The 23,823-nt window shown below is 42.4% G+C and overlaps 2 long non-coding RNA genes across 3 annotated transcripts; both read left to right on the top strand.

Annotated features, from left to right (window-relative positions):
- The first annotated feature begins 11,289 nt into the window (after window positions 1–11,289).
- Window positions 11,290–12,180, top strand: LOC135933676 (uncharacterized). 2 transcript variants are annotated; one of them, XR_010573888.1, is made up of 4 exons: window positions 11,290–11,367; window positions 11,679–11,767; window positions 11,881–12,032; window positions 12,147–12,180. It is a non-coding gene; the product is annotated as an uncharacterized LOC135933676 (long non-coding RNA). The 2 variants fall into 2 exon arrangements; XR_010573887.1 differs by lacking the exon at window positions 12,147–12,180 and having other exon boundaries at window positions 11,881–12,106.
- Window positions 12,181–12,427: 247 nt separating this feature from the next.
- Window positions 12,428–13,341, top strand: LOC134637707 (uncharacterized). The gene is made up of 2 exons (XR_010095162.1): window positions 12,428–12,667; window positions 13,129–13,341. It is a non-coding gene; the product is annotated as an uncharacterized LOC134637707 (long non-coding RNA).
- Window positions 13,342–23,823: the final 10,482 nt, after the last annotated feature.

Here is a 23,823-nt window from a genome sequence, read left to right as displayed (position 1 = left end):
ATGACGGATCGGCTGTATGAAATCCCCGAACCTGTAATGGGTAGATCTCTCTCAGACACCGTCATCTGCAGGACTCCACAACCAGCACATGGATCAAAGCGTCCCTTTTCTCCTGAAGTCCTCTATGTGCTCGTAGAAGACGCAGTAGAAAAGTTTGTACAAAAGCTTTTACTCTGGGTGGAGAACGAAGACCAAGACCAACTGATTGAGGACAAGGTTTCTGTGGCTGTGGAAGAAATCCAGGACTTTATTAAAAGAACAAGGACCACAACCAAGGGAACAAGCACAGATTCAGATGGCAGTGGAAGAGAATCTGTTCCATTACCTGTAACACCAAAATCTGGGAGCAGTACCCCAGAAAAATGCTCTCTGGTACCTGATCATACACCTGATCAGACACCACAATCTGGGAGCTGTACCCCAGAAAAATGCTCTCAGTCACCTGATCAGTCACCTGATCAGACACCACAATCTGGGAGCATTACCCCAGAAAAATGCTCTCAGTCACCTGATCAGTCACCTGATCAGACACCACAATCTGGGAGCATTTCTCCCCCAAAACGCTCTCTGACACCTGATCGGTCACCTGATCAGACACATAAATCTGGGAGCATTTCTCCCCCAAAATGCTCTCTGACACCTGATCGGTCACCTGATCAGACACATCAATCTGGGAGCATTTCTCCCCAAAAACGCTCTCTGACACCTGATCGGTCACCTGATCAGACACATCAATCTGGGAGCATTTCTCCCCCAAAATGCTCTCCGACACCTGATCAGACACCTGATCAGACACATAAATCTGGGAGCATTACCCCAGAGAAATGCTCTCTGGAACCTGATCTGGCACCAAAATCTGGGAGCATTTCTCCCCCAAAATGCTCTCCGACACCTGATCAGACACCTGATCTGGCACCAGAATCTGGGAGCATTTCTCCCCCAAAATGCTCTCCGACACCTGATCAGACACCTGATCTGGCACCAGAATCTGGGAGCAGTACCCCAGAAAAATGCTCTCTGGAACCTGATCAGACACATAAATCTGGGAGCATTTCTCCCCAAAAATGCTCTCTGGAACATGATCAGTCACCTGATCTGGCACCAAAATCTGGGAGCATTTCTCCCCAAAAACGCTCTGCCAGTGTTTCAGGCTCTCCCAAGGATTCCTCTGACATGTCAGAGATGAGGTCTGTATCAGTGTCATCTTCTGATGCTGAGAGAATTTCCGATGACCTCGCTTTGATCCTCCTGATGAGAATCATCAGAAAATCAGAACCTGAAACTAAACAGTTTTTTCGCAGCATCTCATGTACTACAAAAGAAATAGACACGCTCCTCAAGCGTCTGAGAGATGTGATGCAGCCTGAACTCAGCAGCACAGAGTCGGCCACAAGTCTGATGAAGGACAAGAAGAAGTTCATCAAGAAAATAGCCAAATGCCTCATCAAGGAGTTTGGCTCCCCAGACAATGTGTTAAAGGCTGCGATGGCAAAGGATGCGTCTTTTGATGAGGCTCTGATAAAGCATCTAAAAATGCTCCTCGGAGTCATCCCCAGTCCTCCCAAAAAGTCCAAAATTTCCAGGTTTTTTTCAGCGTTGGGAAAAACTCTGGGAAAACCCTTTAGGTGGTTCACTAAAGCCAGAGATGATTAAAATGACCATCCTGGCTTTTCCCCGCCGCCCTGCTTCTTTTAACATCTTGAAGCAGAATTTTAGCACCAAATCCAAATTTTAACAACTGTACTTCACGCCATCTCGTCTCCTTTTTGATTTCCATCCCCCCCAACCGGTCGCAGCGGATGGCCGCCCCTTCTGAGCCCGGTTCCGTTGGAAGTTTCTTCCTCTTAAAGGGAGTTTTTCTTCCCCACAGTCGCCTCGTGCTTGCTCAGAGGGGGATCATTTGATTGTTGGGGTTCTCTGTAGTACTGTAGGGTTTTCACCTTACAGTACAAACAGAGAAGAGACTTTGTGATTTGGCGTTTGATTTTTTAAATATCTGATTTGGCATCAAATAAAAAAATCTAAATTAAAAATACATTCCGACTTTGTTTGTGTTTTTCTTCTGTTGTCAAATATGTAGAAAGTGTTGCACGTGTGATTTTAGTCATTTTGCATCAACATGTAGCCAACATGTGTCTGTTTGTGATTATGCTGCATCTATTTTTGTCTGATTTGTGTCTTACTTTAGTCGATTTACATCTATTTTGTGGCCCAAATGTGTGGATCCTGTTTGATGTTGCTCTGTTTTGTCTTAATGCTTCACTTTGGTTGTTGATGTTTGTGCTCATGTTGATTCTAGATGTAGACCTGCCATCTGAACATTAGCACCTCGCCCACTTGGAGCATTTGTTCTTTAGTCCAGGGGTTAACACGTTTTCTTTCAAAAAGGGGAAATACCTCAGTTACTTTACTACTGACCAAATAAATGATGACATAGACAGACAACGATGTAAGCTCTATGTGCAGGCAAATACTGTTTGACACAAGTTCAGCTTTTGTTCACTTCCAGTTTAAGTGATTTTGTTGATTTATGTTTGTTGCATACCGTTATATACTGCCCCCTTGTGGTCAGGAGACCTAGAGGGGGTAGTGCCAGTCAGATGTTTGTAGCTGTGGGTGTTTGGACTTTTAAAGCACTTTGAAGAAAGTTAATGTTCACTTTTAGAGATCGACTGGATGGCTCTAGTAACAGTGTGATTTTAGCACTCACAGATCTGACAGTGAGTGGTTCCTGTTACTCATGCAGTCTGAGGAAGCAGCGGTTGAAGTGTTTGTGTATTTATTCATTTCTTTTAAGTCACTGTGTATTTTTAGTACTTTTTCCTTTGGGAAGGTACCATCTGTACAGTCTGCAATTCTGTTGAAGAAAGATGTTGAATCTATTTAAGTATTGTAGAAAAATGATTGATTTCTGTGCATTTTTTTTTTTTTTACACGTGCATTAAATTAAAGTTCTTGCTGGGAGTTTGCAACCCTATTAGTTAGGTTGTTTAATATTCCTGCTAAGTACTCTTTAAAATACCAGAATAGGGAGGATGATGCAGGTCTAAGTTTATTAGATTGATCATTTTTGCTGAACTATGAAATATTTTGGGTGCAGTGTATTTTTTTGCATACAAGTATAACAGAATAGCTTTAGTGTTTTTAGCGTAGGATAGTTTCTGAGTTGAGAATAAAAGAATATTTAACAGTAAGTGTACCAATGTTGTTGTGTACTAAGCACAGATTAATATGTATTAGGTTGTAATTGTATAGAAATGTACATTTAATGAGTTACAGTAAAAAGAAGTGCCTGTAAACGGTAATATAAACACAACCTTTTCTATTAATGGAAAATATCAGTTAACAATACAGAAAATATACTCAATAAACAGAATTTTCAGTTTTATAGCCGAAGGAAAAGCCAGAGCACCGTCCTTCCAAAATGTCAGCGTCACCTTCAAGACATGACAGCAGCTGTGACAACAAAGTCCCAGCTGTTGGCTTTGTAAGTTTCTCTCTCTTATTCTTGGCCCTTATTTTCCCCGCTTCTCCCCGTTGTTCCTGAATTTTAGTGCTGTAAGTAAAGGAAGCCGATCGGAAATGTTGACTGCAGCCAGGAGGAGGAGGCGGGATTTAAGCTCTGCTGTGTCTTATGTGGGCGTAGGCTATGATGTAAGCCACGCCCCCAGGGCTATTCACTGGAAAATTGTAAATAGGAGGAAAGAACAGTGAGTCCTGACAGGGTAACAGATCATCTACAAACACATACTCACTGTATTTCAGAGCATCACTGCTATTCTGTCTCTTCATTAGTGGATTTAACTGAAAGAGGGGGAGGTGGACGTTTAACAGTGGCATTACAGCACATCACACACTCTGATTCTGCACACCGAAGGGCTGCCTGGGCCGTCAGGCCTATCATTCCCCCTTATGCTCATTCTTATTTTCTTAAATACCTTCCAACAGCACATGTTCTTATTAAACATTCCAGATAATGAGTATGTGAGCAAAGATCAGGCTTCAGACTGCTCCACAAAGTCTCTGTGACGTCAAAGGGAGCAGATATCCCTAATGTGATCATCGTAGGAGTAACATTCACAGGAGCAAAGGAACAAATGCAGAAATGTCCGGTAAGAACGTCGCACTTGTCCTGTAGTTTACATAAACTTTGATTATCTCAGTGTGATGCGTTCAGGGTACATCTGTAGCTCCGAGTACAAAAACAGGGGCTGCGCTCTTCTCAATGGGACTGCTGAGATAAATGAGTCTTCAATTTCAATTTCAATTTTATTTCTATAGCACATTTAAAAGTCTCAAGTACAACAAAGTGCTTCACAGACGAGCCGCATTTGCGGGTTACAGCAGTAAAAGAGCAGGAAATACAATTGTCAGCAAAAGAAATACAGTTATAGAATGGTGTTATAGGCAATTATGAAGACTGTTTTGATCACGTGGACTGGGAAATGTTTCACGTGGCTGCTAAAGACATTGATGAGTACACAGACTCAGTCTGCGGATTTATCAGAAAATGCGTGGAAGATGTCGTCCCATCCAGAACAGTTAAATCCTTCCCAAATCAAAAACCCTGGATTAACGGAGATGTTCGCACAGCACTGGCGGCACGGAGCACCGCTTTTGCCTCCGCGAACACATCGGACTACAAACACGCACATTACCAACTCCGGAAGACGATCAAAGCAGCCAAACGTGAGTACAGGGACAAGGTGGAGCAACATTTTGACAACCCTCGGAGTATGTGGCAGGGACTAAACACGATCACAGACTTTAGAGGGAAAACCAGCACACCGCAGACCACGGCCTCTCTGTGTGAGGATCTAAACGTATTCTACGCTAGATTCGACACAGCGAACACCACGAGACCGGACAGTGTGCGCACCGCGGATGACGTCAGTGCGCACACTGTGTCTGAGGAGGATGTGCGGAAGTGCTTCAGGAGGGTGAACGCACGCAAAGCTACTGGTCCGGACGGGATTCCCGGCCGCGTCCTCAAGTCATGCGCGGCTCAGCTGGCTGGAGTGTTTACACACATCTTCAACCTTTCCCTCTCTCTGTCTGTAGTCCCAGCCTGCTTCAAAATGGCCACCATCGTCCCTGTACCCAAATCCTCCACCATCTCCTCATTGAACGACTGGCGACCCATAGCCCTGACCCCCATCGTGAGCAAATGCTTCGAGAAGCTGGTCAGGGACTTCATCTGCTCTGCACTACCCGACTCACTGGACCTTCTACAGTTCGCATACCGCCACAACAGGTCCACTGATGATGCCATAGCCCTGACACTCCATGCTGCCCTGTCACACCTGGAGAAGAGAGACACGTATGTGAGAATGCTGTTTGTAGATTACAGCTCAGCATTCAACACCATCGTTCCCTCGAAGCTGGACAGGAAACTGCAGGATCTAGGACTGAGCAGCTCCCTCGGCAGCTGGATCCTTAACTTCCTGTCTGACAGACGCCAAGTGGTCAGACTGGGCAGCACCACCTCATCCCCCATCACACTGAACACTGGTGCTCCACAGGGGTGTGTACTGAGCCCTCTCCTGTACTCACTCTACACCTACGACTGCAGGGCCAACAGAAACTCCAACATCATTGTGAAGTTTGCGGACGACACTACAGTGGTGGGTCTTATTACCAACGGTGATGAGACGGCCTACAGGGAGGAGGTCAGCGCCCTGACCCACTGGTGTCAAGACAACCATCTCACCCTCAACGTCGCAAAGACAAAGGAGTTGATAGTGGACTTCCGGAGGTGCAGAGGAGTACACACCCCCATCACCATCAACGGCGCCGCTGTGGAGAGAGTGAGCAGCTTCCGCTTCCTTGGTGTACATCTGGCTGAGGATCTTACGTGGTCAGTACACATAAACAAAACAGTGAAGAAGGCGCAGCAGCGCCTCTTCTTTCTCAGGAGACTGAAGAGATTCGGCATGAGCCCCCGCATCCTCAGGACCTTCTATCGCTGTGCCATTGAGAGCATCCTCGCTGGATGCATCACCACCTGGTACGGCAACAGCACCGCTCACAACCGCAAAGCTCTCCAGAGAGTAGTGCGGTGTGCTGAACGGATAATTGGAGGTGAGCTTCCCTCCCTCCAAGACATCTACAGGAAGCGGTGCCTGAGGAAAGCGGGGAGGATCATCAAGGACTCCAGTCACCCCAGCCATAAACTGTTCAGACTACTTCCATCAGGAAGGAGGTTCTGCAGCATCCGGTCCCGTACCAGCAGACTGAGAGACAGCTTTTTCCATCAGGCCATCAGACTGCTGAACACGTCATAGACACCTCACCCTCACTACTGGAACTTCAACATTATGCACTCCATACTGTATATAAATACCACTGTTTTGCACATACCAACCTCTGTATATTTTATATATCTTATTTTATTGTTTACTTTATTTCATTTGTAAAATATGTATATACATACTATATACACACTCAAACACACACACGTAGAAAAACATATTTAGTATACACATTCAGTAATGTATATACCTTTACATATTGTACATATATTTATTACTTTTTAGATTAGCCATTTTTATATTTTGCTTGTTTTACATTATTGTATTTTGCACAACTCTGTTGCTTGTGAAGCTCGCACACAAGAATTTCACTCACATGTACTGTACCAGTGTACCTGCACATGTGATGTGACAATAAAAGTGATTTGATTTGATTTGAGAATGTCCAAGGAGATCTGAAGTTTGTCTTTCTTCCATCTCCTCTCAGCTTGGCGACATTCACGTCTGAGAGTACGGGTGCAGTCATTCAGCCATGGTTGATGGGACGGTTTAAGGCGTTTAGTCTTTAAAGGAGCCACAGTGTCTAAGATAGAAGTACAAGTGGCGATAAAAGAGTGAACGAGTTCGTTAACCGGTGTAGCTGTATTACAGTTAGCATCGTAGAAGGCAGAGTTAGTCAGGGCCATAGAGAACTGGGCAATAGTCTCCGAATTGATCATACGCACATTTTGCACAGGACCCTCACGTTTAAGCTCCATATTACACATGTTGACATTGAACAAAACCGGGAAATGGTCAGAAATCCCAGGGTTGTAAATGTCAGTGATGCAAATGTCCAGGCTGTAGGACAGTACCAAGTCAAGCGTGTGGCCCTTAATATGAGTTGGTTTACTGACCCACTGAGTAAGGATAAAAGAGTCTATAAGGGCAAGAAAGTCCTTGACCAGCGGGTCCAACTCACAGCAAACATGGATATTAAAATCACCAGTGATGAAAATACAGTCATAACTTACAAATGGCTTTTTCTGAGCTTCTTCCGCCAGGCTGTCGTTTTTTCAACTCTCCCAGGTCTTCTGGCAAAGGTGGAGGCCTTGCCTGTGTTTTTAAATCAGTTTATGACTGTCATCAGATTTCATCTTCCTCCTTTTCCACCTTTGAACTGCAGCTTCTTAAACTGAACTCATCTATTCCATTACTGTGTGCAGTGGTGTACCGTCCTCCCAAATTCAACAAAGACTTTATTAGTGAGTTTGGGGAATTCTTATCAGGACTTTCAGTAGATTTTGATCATTTTCTTATTGCTGGCGATCTGAATATCCATGTGTGTTGTCCATCTAAACCTCTGGTTAGAGACTTTGTATCACTGCTGGACTCCTTTAACCTGACTCAGTGTGTGTCTGGCTCCACACATGAGAAAGGTCACACACTGGACCTCGTCATGTCCCACGGCCTGAGCATCCACTTCTCTGAAATCTGTGAGAGTGCGTGTATCTCTGACCACCGTCCTGTTCTGTTTTCTGCCACTGCACAATGTTCTGTTGCTGCAGTTAAAGCTCCTTCACGCCGCCACCGGATCATCAATACCCATGTATCATCCCAGTTTTCTGCTGCTTTTAACAACTCTGAGCTCTCCACGGTGGACTGGATTGACTCCCTGTGTGCAGAAGATTTAACTGCTCTTTTTAACTCAACATGCACTTCTATTCTGGACTCCATCGCTCCCCTAAAATCACTCCGTCCCAAAGCTCACGCTGAACCCTGGATTACAGACTCTGTTCGCGCTCTCAGGCGCTCCTGCAGGAGTGCTGAGAGAAAGTGGAAAAAGGACAAGCTGCAAATCTCCTTCAATATCCTGAGAGACTCTCTTTTAACTTATCAGAAAGCTGCTAAAGACGCTAAGTCCACCTACATACCTAACCTGGTTAGCAATAATGTCCATAAACCTCAGACTTTGTTTCGTGTTTTAAACTCCATTGTTGATCCTCATACGTCCACTTGCCTCACACCTTCTGTCACCCTTTGCAATGACTTTTTATGTTTCTTTGTTAATAAGATTTCCCTTCTGCAGTCTGTCATTCCACCTCCACCTTTAAATCCCTGTGTTTCTCTCCCGTGCCAATCTGCCTTTAATCAGTTTGAGCTAATTTCTCTTTCTCAGCTGCATGAAACAGTCTGTAAGGTCAAGTCCACCAACTGTTCCACTGACGCTATTCCCTCTAGTCTTCTGAAGCAGGTCCTGGACTCAGTTGGACCTTTCCTTCTGGTCCTGATCAATGCCTGTCTCAGCTCTGGTTGTTTCCCAACACTTTTTAAGCATGCTGTTGTTCAACCTCTCCTCAAAAAGCCTAATCTGGATCCATCTATACTCTCTAATTATAGGCCCATCTCCAATCTGCCCTTTCTGTCCAAAGTATTGGAACGAGTTGTCTTCAGGCAGCTCCAGTCATTTTTAGACAACAACAGTCTCTATGAGAAGTTTCAGTCTGGTTTTAGAGCTCGTCATAGCACTGAAACCGCCTTACTGAGAGTTTTTAATGATTTGCTTTTAACTGTAGACTCTGGTCGTGCTGCTGTCCTAGTAACCTTAGACCTGACAGCAGCCTTCGACACTGTCGATCATAACATACTGTTATCCCGCCTAGAACACTGTGTCGGTCTGAAAGGTACTGTTTTAAAGTTTTTCCAGTCCTACCTGGATAACAGGAGTTTTTCTGTTCACCTTGGTGAACTGTCATCTCCCAGAGCTCCTTTAACTTGTGGTGTACCTCAGGGGTCCATTCTAGGCCCCCTGCTGTTTATTCTGTATTTGCTCCCTCTGGGCGATGTGCTGCGCAAACATAATGTGTCCTTCCACTTTTTTGCTGATGACATTCAGATCTACCTCCCTCTGAGGTTTGACTGTAAGGACTCTTTGCAGCCGTTATTCTCCTGTCTGTCTGACGTTAAGACTTGGATGGCTCTTAACTTTCCACATCTAAATGAAAGTAAAACTGAAGTCATTGTGTTTGGGCTTCCTAAAGACCCTAACCCTTCTTTTGATTTTATGGGACCCCTAACTTCTGAATGTACTTCCTCCATTAAGAGCCTCGGTGTTACTTTTGACAGTGCTTTTAAATTTGATAAACAAATCAGCTCCGTAGTCAAGGGATCTTTTTATCACCTACGGATTTTAGCTAAAGTCAAGTCCTACCTGTGCAGGAATGATCTAGAAAGGGTGGTCCATGCTTTTATTACTTCACGGCTGGACTACTGTAACTCCCTTTATGCTGGTTTAGATCGTTCCTGTTTGCATCGCCTCCAACTGGTGCAGAACGCTGCTGCTCGCATGCTGACCGGTTCCAAAAAGAGAGACCACATCACTCCGGTCCTCTGCTCTCTCCACTGGCTCCCAGTTGCTTTTAGGATTGATTTTAAAATTTTACTGCTGGTTTTTAAGGTTCTTAACGGCACTGCACCTCCTTACCTGGCAGAGCTTCTTAGCATTTACTGCCCCAGGAGATCTTTGAGGTCAGCAGACTTGATGCTTTTAGATGTTCCCAGGTACAGATTAAAGACTAGGGGAGAGAGGGCTTTTGCTGTGGCTGCACCCAGACTGTGGAACAGTCTACCCCCTCACATCAGATTCTCCACAAGCCTAGGAACTTTTAAAACTGCTCTTAAAACTCACCTATTTTCATTGGCTTTTAGCAAGGTTTAACCTATTGTTTTTAATTTATTGTTTTATCAGTGAGGTACTTACCCAGATAGCAAGACGACATTGAATCTATGTTGATTTTTCATCCGAACCGTCGTATATGGTCGGGGTTGAAATGCCAATGTTGTAACAACGTTGAAATACTGTGGTAAACCGACGGTCTTACTATAGAGACGTTGTAACGATGTTGATTCACCGTTGTTTTTTTGTCATTGATATTTGATCTATTTATAGTCGACCAGGTGACAACAACAACATCGAGAAAACGTCTATTTATAGTTGACGATCATTCGGCTCCGGTCACCATCAAAAACCATCGATTTGTAGTTGAGCATTAAATTGCATTGCAACTGATCGGGTATAAAGTACCAGAGAAAGTAGATTTATTGTTCATTTGTTATCAATGACTTGGTCTAGTTCACCAGCTTTAAAAAATCGTGTCTACGTGCAATTTATGTATAGTTGACCGGGAAATTAAAGCAGCGATCACTTGGACTATTCCGCAGCACCCCTCTCACATTGGTACACCCCCCCCCCGGTATTCATTGTCTTCTACAGTAGAGCGGGACATTTAATTTACTGTCAGCGGAATTGACCGGAGAAGGCATCAGTTCATGCACTGCACTGGCCCGCACCACGATTAGTATAAGGTAAGAATGAATGATTTTTTTTTCCTACTCGGTATTTCCATGTTTGCATTTGAATAACAGTAAAAAAAAACTTGTTAATGTTGTACATTAACGAGTTTTTTTACTGTTATTTAAATTGTGTCTACTTCTTACAATCCGGCAACAAATAAATTGCACTGCGAACAAAGTATATCAACAAAGAAAACATTTTCGTTTCATAATTTCTTCGTTATATTCCCTTACAAAGCTAGCTTTAACGCTTCGAGGTTTCCTTTGTTCTTGCCGTCGCCTTGGCGCTTGACCCAGACTTTCGCTCTGTAGTTGCTTAGTACTACAAAAAATTCTAAATCTGTGATATATGATTGATAAACGTAAAGTTAACTGTATAAACGTGTTCAATGACTTTGTTACTTTTGATGATTGGAGAGCACTCGCTTCAATGCGCACACGAAAACTTTAGACTCAGTTTGAAAGCTCACGCAGCATGCGTGACTGTACGTTGCACGCTCACCTAACTTTACGTTGCACGCGTACATGACTTTCCGTTTGTGCCTTGAATAATGAATAAGGCTACGTCCACACGTACCAGCGCATTTTTGAAACCGCTGATTTTTCTATGCGTTTGCACCTTTTGTCCACAGGTAATGTATGTCTGGCCGTACATTGTGTTTGTATTTCCAGGCACATTTCACGAAGCAGAACGCAGTCTTCAGAGATATCCACGTGAACGCTGTGATACGTCTGACCTTCAGTCCGAAGAAGAAACCCAGACCAGTCTTAAAAGAAAGCACAAGTAAAACCTTTATATTCACAAACATATCTTTGATTGTTAAGAATTTATGATCTTGTCTTTTATACATATCTGTGGTGCTTGCATACTGCAATATCACCACATAATATAGTCCAAAAAGTGGAAGTTTGTAAACTTTTTAAAAATGCAAAGCCGTGTACACTTGTGCACTTCAAAAATTCATTGTATACTGTACCTTCTTGCAAGTCTCTGTTTCCTGTGTGTGTTGTTAGAAATCAAACTAACTTTAGGAAACAATATGCCAAAAGCATATTTACAATTACTTAAGACCGTTTTTAATTTCTTTTCTTTAGACCAAATCCCCTGTACACATATACGGACTCAGAGGATGAGCAGCCTACAAAAAAACGGTTTCCCCAGGCCCCTCGAGTGAAAATACCAGGTAATAAAATACTGTCTAGTGTCTGTGTACATATCTGTGTCTGACACGAGGAAACTTTTTTGACAAGTTGTCTGTATTCTTAAATACTTAAAAAATTATCTTTTTCTAAACAGCCCTCATCACTCCGCAGTCTGCCCCCCAGCCCACTGATAGCAACCATCATAATGCCCCACCCAGCTTCCGGCACCTTTTGCCACTCCGGCACAAACCGACACAGCTTTGCGATCTCGCCAGCATGCAGAGTCTGATGTCTTCCCTATAGATGGTATGCTTTTAAAAAAGCTTTAAAGCTGCATCACAATGTCATTGTACTCTTATCTTCAAAACACCAGTTTATACTCCTGAATGTCATCTTGTTGTGACTTTTTTTTTTCTGTAGATTCCAGAGACTCTGTGAGGCCACTATTACAAGGCAAGTTTGAAAATCTTGGAATTTCACAGTTTACATGGTATAACAAATATATGTGACAGGCAAAAACTAGTAAACACTTTTAGCAGTTACAAGAACTAACAAATGAATATCCAACAAAAGGGAATAGAAATACATTGCACTGCCAATACTTTGGTTTATTCTTTGTATGACTTAAAAATCAGGCTTTAGGGAAAACTAAATGACATGTTTCTATCATCAATTACATGAAGTAAACACACAAGCACTTGCATACACATTTAAGACATGAGACTCGCTAATTCCATCTCATAAAATGTGTCTATAGGTGAGACGCTTTGCGTTGATTGGTGCTGCTGGACCACACTGGAGGTGCGAGTCCGCCGTGTAATGGTTTATGCCATTACAAAGGAGCTGGCCTCTGTACTCAACTGGGCAGGGAAAAAATACCAAGGACCAGACAAAGCAAAAAAGGGCATTTAAAGAGACAGCGCTGTGCAGATGCATATTTGGTAAGTTTTAACATTTATTGTAGTTTTATGAGCCTAAAGTGAACAATAAAGGGATCAATTGATGTGCTGGGTGCGTTTCACATTTCCTATGTCTGTTTTTTGCTATATTACTTTGTCTTTCTTAATAACAAGACTTTCATGTCCGGTTAATCTGGAGATGGAGTCTTTGGTCTTCGGCTTGTTTTGTCCTCGGGTTGTACACTTTGTACAGCCCGAGGACCCCATGTTTTCTTTTTTTTTTTTTAAAGGATACATGGCACACCATGCTAAGACATATCGCATTTTCAGCTTATAGCTCTTTGGGAATCAAATGCGGCAGTTTGCTGATTTCTGCCTGGTGACTTTCATGTTTATCAGCCTAGGAGTTTACATACTTTCTCCCTGCTGAAGACAATTAACAAGAGCTTATTCATGTGCTCTAATTCCCTTTTTTTGTGTGTGTGTCTATTTTTTTGTCCTAGATGGCCTGGCGCAGCAGGTAGGGGCGAACTCTATGTCTGAGTTGGTCTTTGCTCAAGCAGTCCAGAAATGGCTCAGATATGCTCCAGATCGTACGGGTGGCGCGCAGGAAGCACATCATCCATCCCCATCCCGGAGTAAATAATAAAAAGTGACGTGAAACATAGAAATGTAAATAGGAAACTTTGTCTTTTAATAAAGTATTTTGCAAATGATACATGTCTATTGACCTTTTTTGGTTTTTTGTTTTTTTTCAATAAAAAGCAACTGTGTGAAAGAGGTGGAAAATCAATACCGTATCTCAACAGTGTTTCAATATCAGAATCTGACATTGTTTCAATGTCAACAGTGTTAGAAAATATAACGTCGAATCAATGTCAGGTTTCAACATTGATTCAACATCAAAACCTGACGTTGTTTCAACGTTAAAAATGGGTGCAAGAGTGATGTTGGGTCAACGTCACACTTCAACGTTGCTTCAATGACGTCGCCTGATATTGACTCAACATTGTTTCAATGTTTCCTTGCTATCTGGGTATGTACCTGTGTTTTTATAGTATTTTATATTTGTATTTTATTGTACAGCACTTTGGTCAGCCTTGGTTGTTTTTAAATGTGCTTTATAAATAAACTTGACTTGACTTGACTTGACAAAGAGGTTTCCTAGAAAGTCAGCGAACTCGCAGATAAAATCCTTATTGAATTTTGGTGGATGATATACCACCGCACAGAGAGTCGGGGAGGAGCAGACCAGCTCAAGTAGTTGCACCTCAAAGCTAGAGAATATGGCAGGGGGAAGCTGTCGCACACGGAATTTATTTTTAAAAACCGTGACTAGCCCTCCACCTCTGCCCGAGGTCCTAGGGGTGCTAACAAAGGTACATTCCGGTGGAAGAAATTCCGATAGGGAGACGGACTCACCGGGGCGAATCCAGGTTTCTGTCAGGAATAGGAAGTCCCGCTCGGAAGAGAGAAAACAATCATTCAGGACGAAGGACTTGTTCACCAGCGATCTGGTATTAAGCACAGCCATCTGGATCGTAGTCATCTCATTGTTGTTCGGAGCACGCCTCAGCAGACGTAAGTTGCTGTGGTTCACGCCACCACCACGAGCCCACATCCAGCTTCTAGTCGGTAGATGATCAGCCAGTAACTCCGAGTGAGCAAGTTGTCCGACTTGGCGGGTCCATCGATGACGGAATAGTCTGATGGTGTGCTGGTCGTGGGAAGAAAATAGGGGTTGAAAGATATCCGAGATGGCATGGTAGTTGGTTACTCCATGTAATTTTAAATAGGCTTTGATGCGAGTCCGGATGCCGCTCCGTTTTCCCCGTCGTCTGGGCCGTTTCTTAGCAGGGAGGAAAAAAGGCAAGCAGCGTACGCACGCAGTCGTGTCTGTGGGAAATGGAGTGTCATTTCCCAGTTTCCAGTACGGGTTTGCTGGTTAATGTTTCAGAGGTCGGAGATCCAACAGCGTTTGACGATCATAAACAATTAGTGTGGTAAAATCCAGGAAACACATAGAAAATAAAACAGCCAACAACAGGTAGAACTCGGGGAAGCGGAGACGGCTTGCCGTGCACACTGGCCCCATCTTGCTGTCTTGTTGTCTTAACAAACATATGTTAAAATATGTTTTTAGCCACTCTGGTGGAGTCGGGACTAAAGAGGAGGATAAATGTGGAAATGAGTGGAAGAGCTCCACTCCATCATAAAATTCCTGCACACACTGGAATTCCAGGAAGTGAGGGCACATGCCAAAACACCAGAGGCTTTGAATCCAGCCCATTTTCTGTGCTTTCAGAAACAAATGTAGTCAGAAAGCACAGAGTTTGAGTCTGCAGGTGCACGTGGGCTAAAGTCCAGCCCACACGGGGTCACAGCAACACCAACTACAAGCTATTCTTCTGTTGTGTGTGTCGCTTTCTATGCAGCAGTGATCTGTTTTAATGCACATCTTGTTTCCTGCTCAGAGGTTTTCCAGAGACACAGGAGCAGTCACCCTTACATGAATATGAGCTTTTTAATCACACAACACGTAACACAGTCTTTACTATTTAAATGATCAAATATTACTAAGTATTCACAGTTCTCATGGATACAACTACTGCATATTCATCATTTATGTGGGACAATTAAAGGAAACTATAATAATAAGTAATATCTCTGTATAAATAAAGATGACGGGCAAAACTAGAAGCTGGTGCAGTCATAAATCATATACTCCTCACCTTCAGCCAACAGTTTATGAGTTAATGTAATAAGAGAATAAAGAGACACAGAATGATGTGAAATAACACAATGTTAGCACAAAGTGTGGTAGTCTTCCATTAGTGATGTAAAAATGGTGCAAAACAGGAAAAAGATTTTTCAAAGATGACAAAGAGGCACAAAATGATGGAAAAACTGAACACACAACACAGATATAAAATGACACTAAATCATAAAAAGACAAATGTATACGTACAGTCAAGCCCATAATTATTCATACCCCTGGCAAATTTGACTTAAAATTACTTTTATTCAAACAGCAAGTTATTTTTTGACCAGAAAGGACACCAGTGTCTCCCAAAAGATAATAAGATGATGTACAAGAGGCATTATTTTTGAAAAAAAAAACCCCAACAAAACAAAACTTCTCAGCTTTTATTTACATTTGAGCAAAGTTTGGCGTAAAAAAGGAGAAGCCTTTAACCCAAAGAACACCGCCCCTACTGTCAAACATGGTGGTGGGAACCTAATGCTCTGGGGGTGTTTTTCAGCCAGTGGACCAGGGAACCTAATCACTTTAAACAGCACCATGAAAAAAGAGCAATACATGAAGATTCTCAACAACAACATCAGGCAGTCTGCAGAGGAACTTGGCAGATGTGTGGACTCGAGTCACATGACTTGGACTCGAGTCACATGACTTCATTAATTTTATGACTTTAGACTTGACTTGAAAAAAGGTTGTAAGACTTGTGACTTGACTTGGACTTTTACACCAGTGACTTGGGACTTGAATTGGACTTGAACCTGTTTACTTGAAAAGACTTGATATTTTACCCAAATCTAAAATTTAACATACATATTATATAAAAAGTGCAGACCATTAATTTACTTTATTCATTCATTCATTCTTACCACACTCCGTATGTATGTGAGCGTGAGCTGTAGCACAGCCAATCAAATTAACCAGATTTTAAAAAAACAAAAACAAAAACGCTCGAGCCAAAAATGCTGCCAAGACTAATTTCTTTCGGGTACATAAACTACGAAGTAGTCAACAAAAAAAGAAATGCAACATGCAAAACATGCAAGAAGAGAATCACAGACGGAGATGGAACAACTTCCAACTTTGTCCGACATTTGAAGTTGCATAAAGAACGGTAGGTGGTGCTTTTTTTGCTACGATGAGACAGCTGACTTAGCTAACTTCATCTTATTAGCAAATGTTCTCCGGGCTACGTTGATGATACTGTTTGGCTTTAACAGGTATGATATGTTTGTCATGCTATTTTAAATCCAAGAATAACATGCAGCTTTAGCTCACAATTGTCGGTGAATGGTGAGCAGGGTCCGTTTCAGAAAGTGGGCTCTGTAGCTGTACTCAGGGAAGAGAGTTTCTCTCCGTCTCCTCCCCATCATTAACCCCGTAGATTTAACCCAGTTTGGACTGACAAATATTTATTTTACCATCACATCACAATTCAAAATCACTGTGTTTAATCTGCAATTAGTGTATGGTCGTGTTTAACTTCTGCATGTCTGAGCCAGGGAAATTTTTTTTGGTTAGAAAATCTGGCCCACCTTAGTGTGTAATTGAGTAGTCCTGCTATACATGGCCTTTTTCTTCTGTCATTTATGTCAATACATCAAATAAAATACTTTGATCTTATGTTATTAGCTGTTGTTTATTTGCAAAGGTCAGTTATTCTTAACAGGAATGCTAAACATTGCTTATTAGAACTGTATGCAGAGTTTTGAGAAAAGTGTTTTAATAAATAATTTTTATATTTTTTTTATTTATATTTTTTATTGTCTGAAAACTATGAGGGCTTAAGTGTTAATATTTATTTAGGATTATTAGGATCAACTTAAAGTCAAATGCAATTCATGAATGGCTGTAATGGAATTTCTGACATGAGTCTAATATGCTTACCTCTATCAGATTTGAAGAATACCAGATGAAAAAGAGGATCACAAATGAACCTCAACAGCCTTCCATATCACAGTTTATGGACACTTGTGCCGGACAGTACAGCATGACTCATCCACAGCAGAAAGCTATCACGAATGCATTATTAAGTGACTTGATTATTGGTTGCAACCTGCCCCTTTCTATTGTGGAAAACAAGAATTTTCGGCACTTTCTGACGGTAGTTGACAGAAAATGCAGCCCGGTATGTCGCAGAACAATTATATCAAAAACAGAGAACCTCGCTGCTGAGAAACGTTCAATGTTAAAAACTCAGTTGAGCGAGACTGATCATGTTTCAGTCACTGTGGACATTTGGTCGGACCGAAGGATGAGGGGTTTCCTTGGTATCACTGTGCACTGGATACAGAAAGAGACAGAGCGGATGCAGCTAAAATCCAAACTGCTGGCCTTTGACCGCTTCAAAGGATTACACACTGGTGAAAGAATCTGTGAGAAATTTGAAGCTATATGTGACGAATACAACATCAAAGATAAACTATATTATTAGTGACAATGCTGCCAATATGCGGAAAGCATTCACTGTGTGCTTCCCCACTGAGCAAGGTGAGGAACATGATGATGATGGTGATCATCTTGACGACCCAGAGCTCTGGCACGACTTAACCTTGGAAGATCAGGAAACAGTAGGTGCTGCTATGGCAAAGACACAGCGCCTGCAGTGTTTTGCGCACACACTTCAGCTGGTGGTGAGAGATGGTTTGTCAGAGACCAAAGTGGAACATCTCCTTCACTTTCAAAGTTATCTAAGCTCAGCTCTCTACTGCACACAAGCACAACATTCAAAGATGTGTTTGAAGCTGAATTTGGTGAACAGAAAGCGATCCCTGCTGCTGTAATCACAAGATGGAATTCAACACTGAGACAAGTGAAGGCAGTTCTCCAATGTGAACATCTAAAACTCTGTGCTGTTCTTGAAATGGCTGGGCACAAGGAGTTATTATTCACAACACGAGAGTGGAACCTGTTGAAGGAGATGGTGGACATCTTGAAGCCTTTTGGAGAAGCAACAGATTTGACACAAGGTGAGAAAATAGTGACGATCAGTGCTGTTGTTCCATCCGTGCTGTCCCTCAATCACCACCTTGAGAAACTGAAGCCTCAAGTCCGTTTCCTGAATGGTCTGGTCAGGAGCCTCCAAGCATCTATGAACAAAAGATTTCTTGGAATCTTTATCAGTGTGCGAATGGCTAGAGCAGAAGATGGGATCACTGCCCCCTTTTCAGATCCAGCGTACCTTAAAGCAGCTGCTTTGGATCCAGCATTTTCTCTGTTGTGGGTGGAACACCATGTGTTGGGCAGTTGTGACATAAAGACAGAGGTGACACAAAAAGTTAAAGGTAAAGATTGAATATAGTTTATATTTTTTCTGTATTTTTTGTCTAAAATTGTAGTAAAGGCTCTTTTGCTGTTGTTAATTTGTTTTGCCAGATCTGATCCTGCAAGATGCGGCAGATCCTGCAAAGTCAGAGCAACCTGTGACTCCTGGTGAGGAACACCAAGAGGCCTGTGAAGATGGAGGACTCTTTGCTGCTTACTGTAAGAGGCAGAAGAAGGATGTGGGGAAGAGTCCAGCTCTACAGCTAAGTCACTACCTGGATATTGCTGATGGACAGAACGCCCTCTTGTTCTGGGCATTGAACATGCAGACTCTTCCTTCTCTGTTTCATGTGGCCACCAGAGTTTTGGCAGTACCTGCATGTAGTGCTCCTGTGGAGCGAGTTTTCAGCTATGGTGGCGTCATTCTACAGCCTCATCGTGCACAAATGACTGACAGACTTTTGGCCAATTTGGTCTTTTGCAAATGCAATGCAGAATAGTTAACTGAAATAACTTAAAGTGCACATTCTTGTTCATTGTTCATTTATTTATATATACATATATATATATATATACAATGTTTTTTTTTCCTCTGTCACTCACACCTGGACACATGCAAACACACATGTTCACACCTGTTCACACAGAGACTAGATGAGAGAGAGAGGACAAGCTAATCACACTGCACTAAATTTACTGCGATGGTTCATTGTTTTGTACATAAGGAAATCTCAGCACTTTTTGTTTCAACAGGAAGTTCTGCTTTTGCATTTTTTACTGAATGTTTATTCTGTGAATTTGTAATTTAGAGGAAGACTATTCTTGCAGCAAAGTTTAATTGAGCTGTACATTATAAAGGTGCAATTTCAGAATTAGTTTGTGCATATTTTGTAAGTTAATTGTTTCATCAGGTGATGAGATAAATACAGATTTAAAAAAGAACACATGGTTTATTATTTACATCTAACATATAACTGCAACATTGTTTTTAAAAAAAAGACTTGAAAGGACTTGAAATTCAAAGTTTCGGACTTGGGACTTGACTTGAAGGTGGTCTGTCTTGACTTACGACTTGACTCTGACTTGCTTGACTTTACTTGAGACTTGACTTGTGACTTGAGGATAAAGACTTGAGACTTACTTGAGACTTGCAAAACAATGACTTGGTCCCACCTCTGGAACTTGGCCTTGCCAATAATAAGCAATAAAGGCTTTTCCATTGATTATGGAGAAGGGTATGAATAATTTTGAACATGAAACTTTTTGCTGATATGTGAATAAAAGCTGAGATTTGTTTTTTTCCGTAATAATGCCTCTTGTACATCGTCTTATTATCTTTTGGGAGACACCTGTGTCATTTCTGGTAAAAATAACCAATCACACAAAAACATCAAATCCTAGTCGTAGTTATATTTGTTTTACTGTAAAAACCACAAACATGTTTACTGAATAATTTTACTAAAGTCAAAATGCAAATATAAAGTATCAAATTTTAAAAATGTACGCACAAGTTTTGTAAACAATAAAGTTCTACACAACTAAAACTTTATCTAAAAGTCAGTGCATCCGGCGTTTCTTTGTACAAACATTTAAAACTACTGAAACTACAATGAGAGAACAATCAGGTGTCAGTGCAAAAAAATAGTTTGTGGCCACAAGACAGAGGAGAACAGGGTAACAGTATGCAATATTCAGTGTTAATTGTAGCCAGGCTCAAAGTGCCACCCCATGCCACCCTTCTAGAGCCGCCCCTGCTTTGTGCCTTAGGTCACGCTCCCCTGAGTTTCCACTAAGTGTTTCCAGCAGTGCTGACTGACTTGCTGTTTGCTGCCTGCAGACAGTGGAGAATGAAGAAGGCCTGGGTAAGGTCCTGGGCTTGCAGAGCGGCCAGAACATCTCCAACAACTTCTGGAAGCTGATCAACAACCAGGTCCTTCAGCACAAAGAGAAAGGCACCAAGTGCACCTGCCTGCTGCAGTGAGCCCTGAAGCCAAAACGCCACCACACCTGAGCCCGGAAACACCACCACACGTGCCGGCTTTCTCTGTGCAGACCACAGGGGGGCGCTGCAGGGTAACAGTGGGACATGAAGACACAAAAAAAGAAGAGTTTTATCAGTGATTTTCAAACTTTGTTTGCATTAAAGACGAGTTACATCCTGCAGTCTGTTTCAAACCCACTGAATACACGGAGGACCAAAGGTGACTTGTTGAAAAACAAACAGGCCAAATGAATAAACACATTTGTAAATGACAACATGTGTTTAGAAATAAATATAATTTAAACTTTCATGAATGAAAATGATTTACAGAGCTAAGATGTTCTTGACCAAATCTGAATGTTGCTAACATGTTTTTATTGACTGTAAACCATCTGATCATCTCAATGTTAATAAACCTGTGACTGCTTTTAGTATAACAAACCTACTGCGGTGTGCCGACTGAATTATTATTTTTATTAGAATAATTATTTGTGAGAAAATCAACGTTGGTGTGTATCGGCTCACTGAGTGGACAGGAAGGATGGGCCTACATCCTCAGTGGTGGAGGGGTTGGAGTTTGCTGAGCCCTCACACTTTTATAGGTGGACACGTCCTCTGTGGACACAGCAGGCAGAGGATGACTTATTGCAACAAATTGTCTAAATGAACAAAAATGGTGAAAGTTGCTTTTATTTATTTATATACATATTTATTTGTAGTCCACATGCATTGGCCAATCACGTCTTTGGTTGCATGTAGTTACCGTCCTGTTCTTCTTTTTGTTCACATGTAAACAAAACTGTAAACACACTGATACCCACCGCTATGGCGGCCATTACACCCATAGGCTGTAAATAAAGGATGGACGTTGGTGCGTCTGAACGTGAAGCTTTGAATCTGCATTCTTTCTACAGGCCAGCAGGGGGCAGCTGGTCTGGTTGGAAGAAATCTGACTGTATAGAAGTGCAGTCTCTAATTTCAGGTCTTACTGAATGCAACAAAACAAACAAACAAACAAAAACAAAGAATCTTCTGTACATTTCCACACAGTATATTAATAGAGTCTGTAAACAAGCCACAGTTACCAGGATGCACACTACATCGTCTTTATTCTTGTAGTGCAATGTGAAGGTTTGGCCAGCAGATGGCGCCATGCGTGGTCTAAAACTGTTACTGTGGAGGTGAAAGGTTGGACTTTTAAATGGTCAGTCACACATTTTCAGTAACAACGATGAAGTCCTGAAGGAAAACTCGATCATTACCACTCAGACTTTTTCTACTGAATAACAAAAATGTTATTATCCAACAAAACGAGCATTTTTCTAAAGATAAAAAAGAGTCAAATCAACCTGTGAACATCAGCCATTAAAAGTCAGCTGATCAGTCACTTCCTGGTGGGCAGACTAAACCGAGCCAGAGTCACAGCTCCCAACTTTGGAAGAGCTTTCCTCAGCCCATCATTTACTTTATTTCATTCTCATGAAAGCCCCTCCCACGGTAAAAGAGAAAATATAACAAACAATACAATTATTCAAAACACATGATCATTATGAAAAGGAAAAGTAAAGACATGTATCTGTAAACACATCAGCCATTTGAAATATAATGTATGAAGTCAGAAAGCTCAGACATCAGACTGCTCTGAACACTCAGTTTCACTTTTTTCTCCTCTTGAACTTTCATATGTAGAGACAGGATATCATGAACATTTATATCTGAGACACAGAAGGTCCGCTCACCTGCTCACCTGCAAACTTTAGCTTCACCAATCAGAAGAAACAAAGAGGCATAAAACAGCTCATCAGACACTCTGTGATCTGAGCTTAGGATAAAGAAGGATTATTTCCAACTGTCAGTCATGCAAAGCTACGCTGTTACAGTCCAGCAGTCAGAGTACAGAGATGGAAATAAGTTGAATTACACAGCAGATCATCTGAGGAACATCAGCCAATGACGTTCAGACTAAACCGACCCACAGTCTTCCTTCTCACAGTAACCGGCTGTCTCCTCCTCTCTGTGGAAAATCTTCCCATCAGGCTGCGTCCTCCACCTCAGCTTCACCTCCTCAGTGACTCCTTGCTCCACCAGCTTCTCCCTCACCTGAAACACAGTTTTCACACATTAACAGAAGCTCCTCATTAATCAGCCGTTGTTTCCGTAGTGAGCAGAAAACGTTGTTCGTGCTGTTTCTGGGGGAAATGAACTAAATGAACTGGCTGGGGATGAAACTGAAGTTTGGAATTAGGCCTCATTGCCTGTCATTGGTTCACTTCGTCTCCTCACAGTAATCTGAATTTAAATGACTTCTTCAAGTTACCAATTAAAAAAAGGTTAAATAATACAAATCGATGGGATCCCATTAAACGAGCCCCGTATCTCTGCAGCTGTGTGCTGTCACGTGTCCCTGAGCCTGCACAGACTCACTGCTCTCTACCATTTCACAGTAGTTATAGCGGTCTGTTCCTTGTATCGGGGCCCGTGTGACCTCTGACCTGCTGCAGGATGGATTCTTGCACTGTGGGGTCATTCAGGTCTGCAGATCCCGCCCTCAGCTGAACCTTCACTGACCTCGAGGCCGAAGGTTTGACATCTGCAGAGAAAGAAAAGGCCGATGAGCCCAGGAGGACCAGACTGTGCAGAAACACAGAGGACAGACTCACCTCTGGAGCAGAGGAAGGGGCGTTGGTCACCACAGTTATGACTGTTGAAGGAGCCCGTTGATCCGACTATTGTGGCACAGTTTACTCTGTTATCAGGCTGCCCGGGCCCCCACGGCAGGTTGGAGGCTGTGCTCGAGTTTGACCACGTCCAACCACTTCTGTACAGTCCAATCCAGCTCATATAATAAGATGGCATCGTATTAGCGACCTGGCTGTTGTCCTGCGTGTCAGTGATGGTGCTCAGGTCTGTGTACGTCTGTCTGCAGTAAGACTGAGCATCAGACCAGGTCATTGAGTTCTTCACCAGGATGTGTTTGTTAGTCGCAGCTGAAAGACAAACGATCAGACGGATTCAGACCTGCAGCTAAAATGTTCAGTTTGTCAAACCCTGGTTTCAAAGTCTGAAACACTCACCATTATAGCAGACAAAGTAATAACGAGCTGAGCACGGTGAAGTGAACCATGATCCAGATCCAGTTATTATCACACACTCATCAGTCCCTGGCTGTCCCAGGAACCACATATTAAACCAGGA

The sequence above is a fragment of the Pelmatolapia mariae genome, linkage group LG10_11 (genome assembly GCF_036321145.2).
Source record: "Pelmatolapia mariae isolate MD_Pm_ZW linkage group LG10_11, Pm_UMD_F_2, whole genome shotgun sequence".
NCBI lineage: Eukaryota > Metazoa > Chordata > Actinopteri > Cichliformes > Cichlidae > Pelmatolapia > Pelmatolapia mariae.
This window is presented reverse-complemented; position numbering and strand designations above follow the sequence as displayed.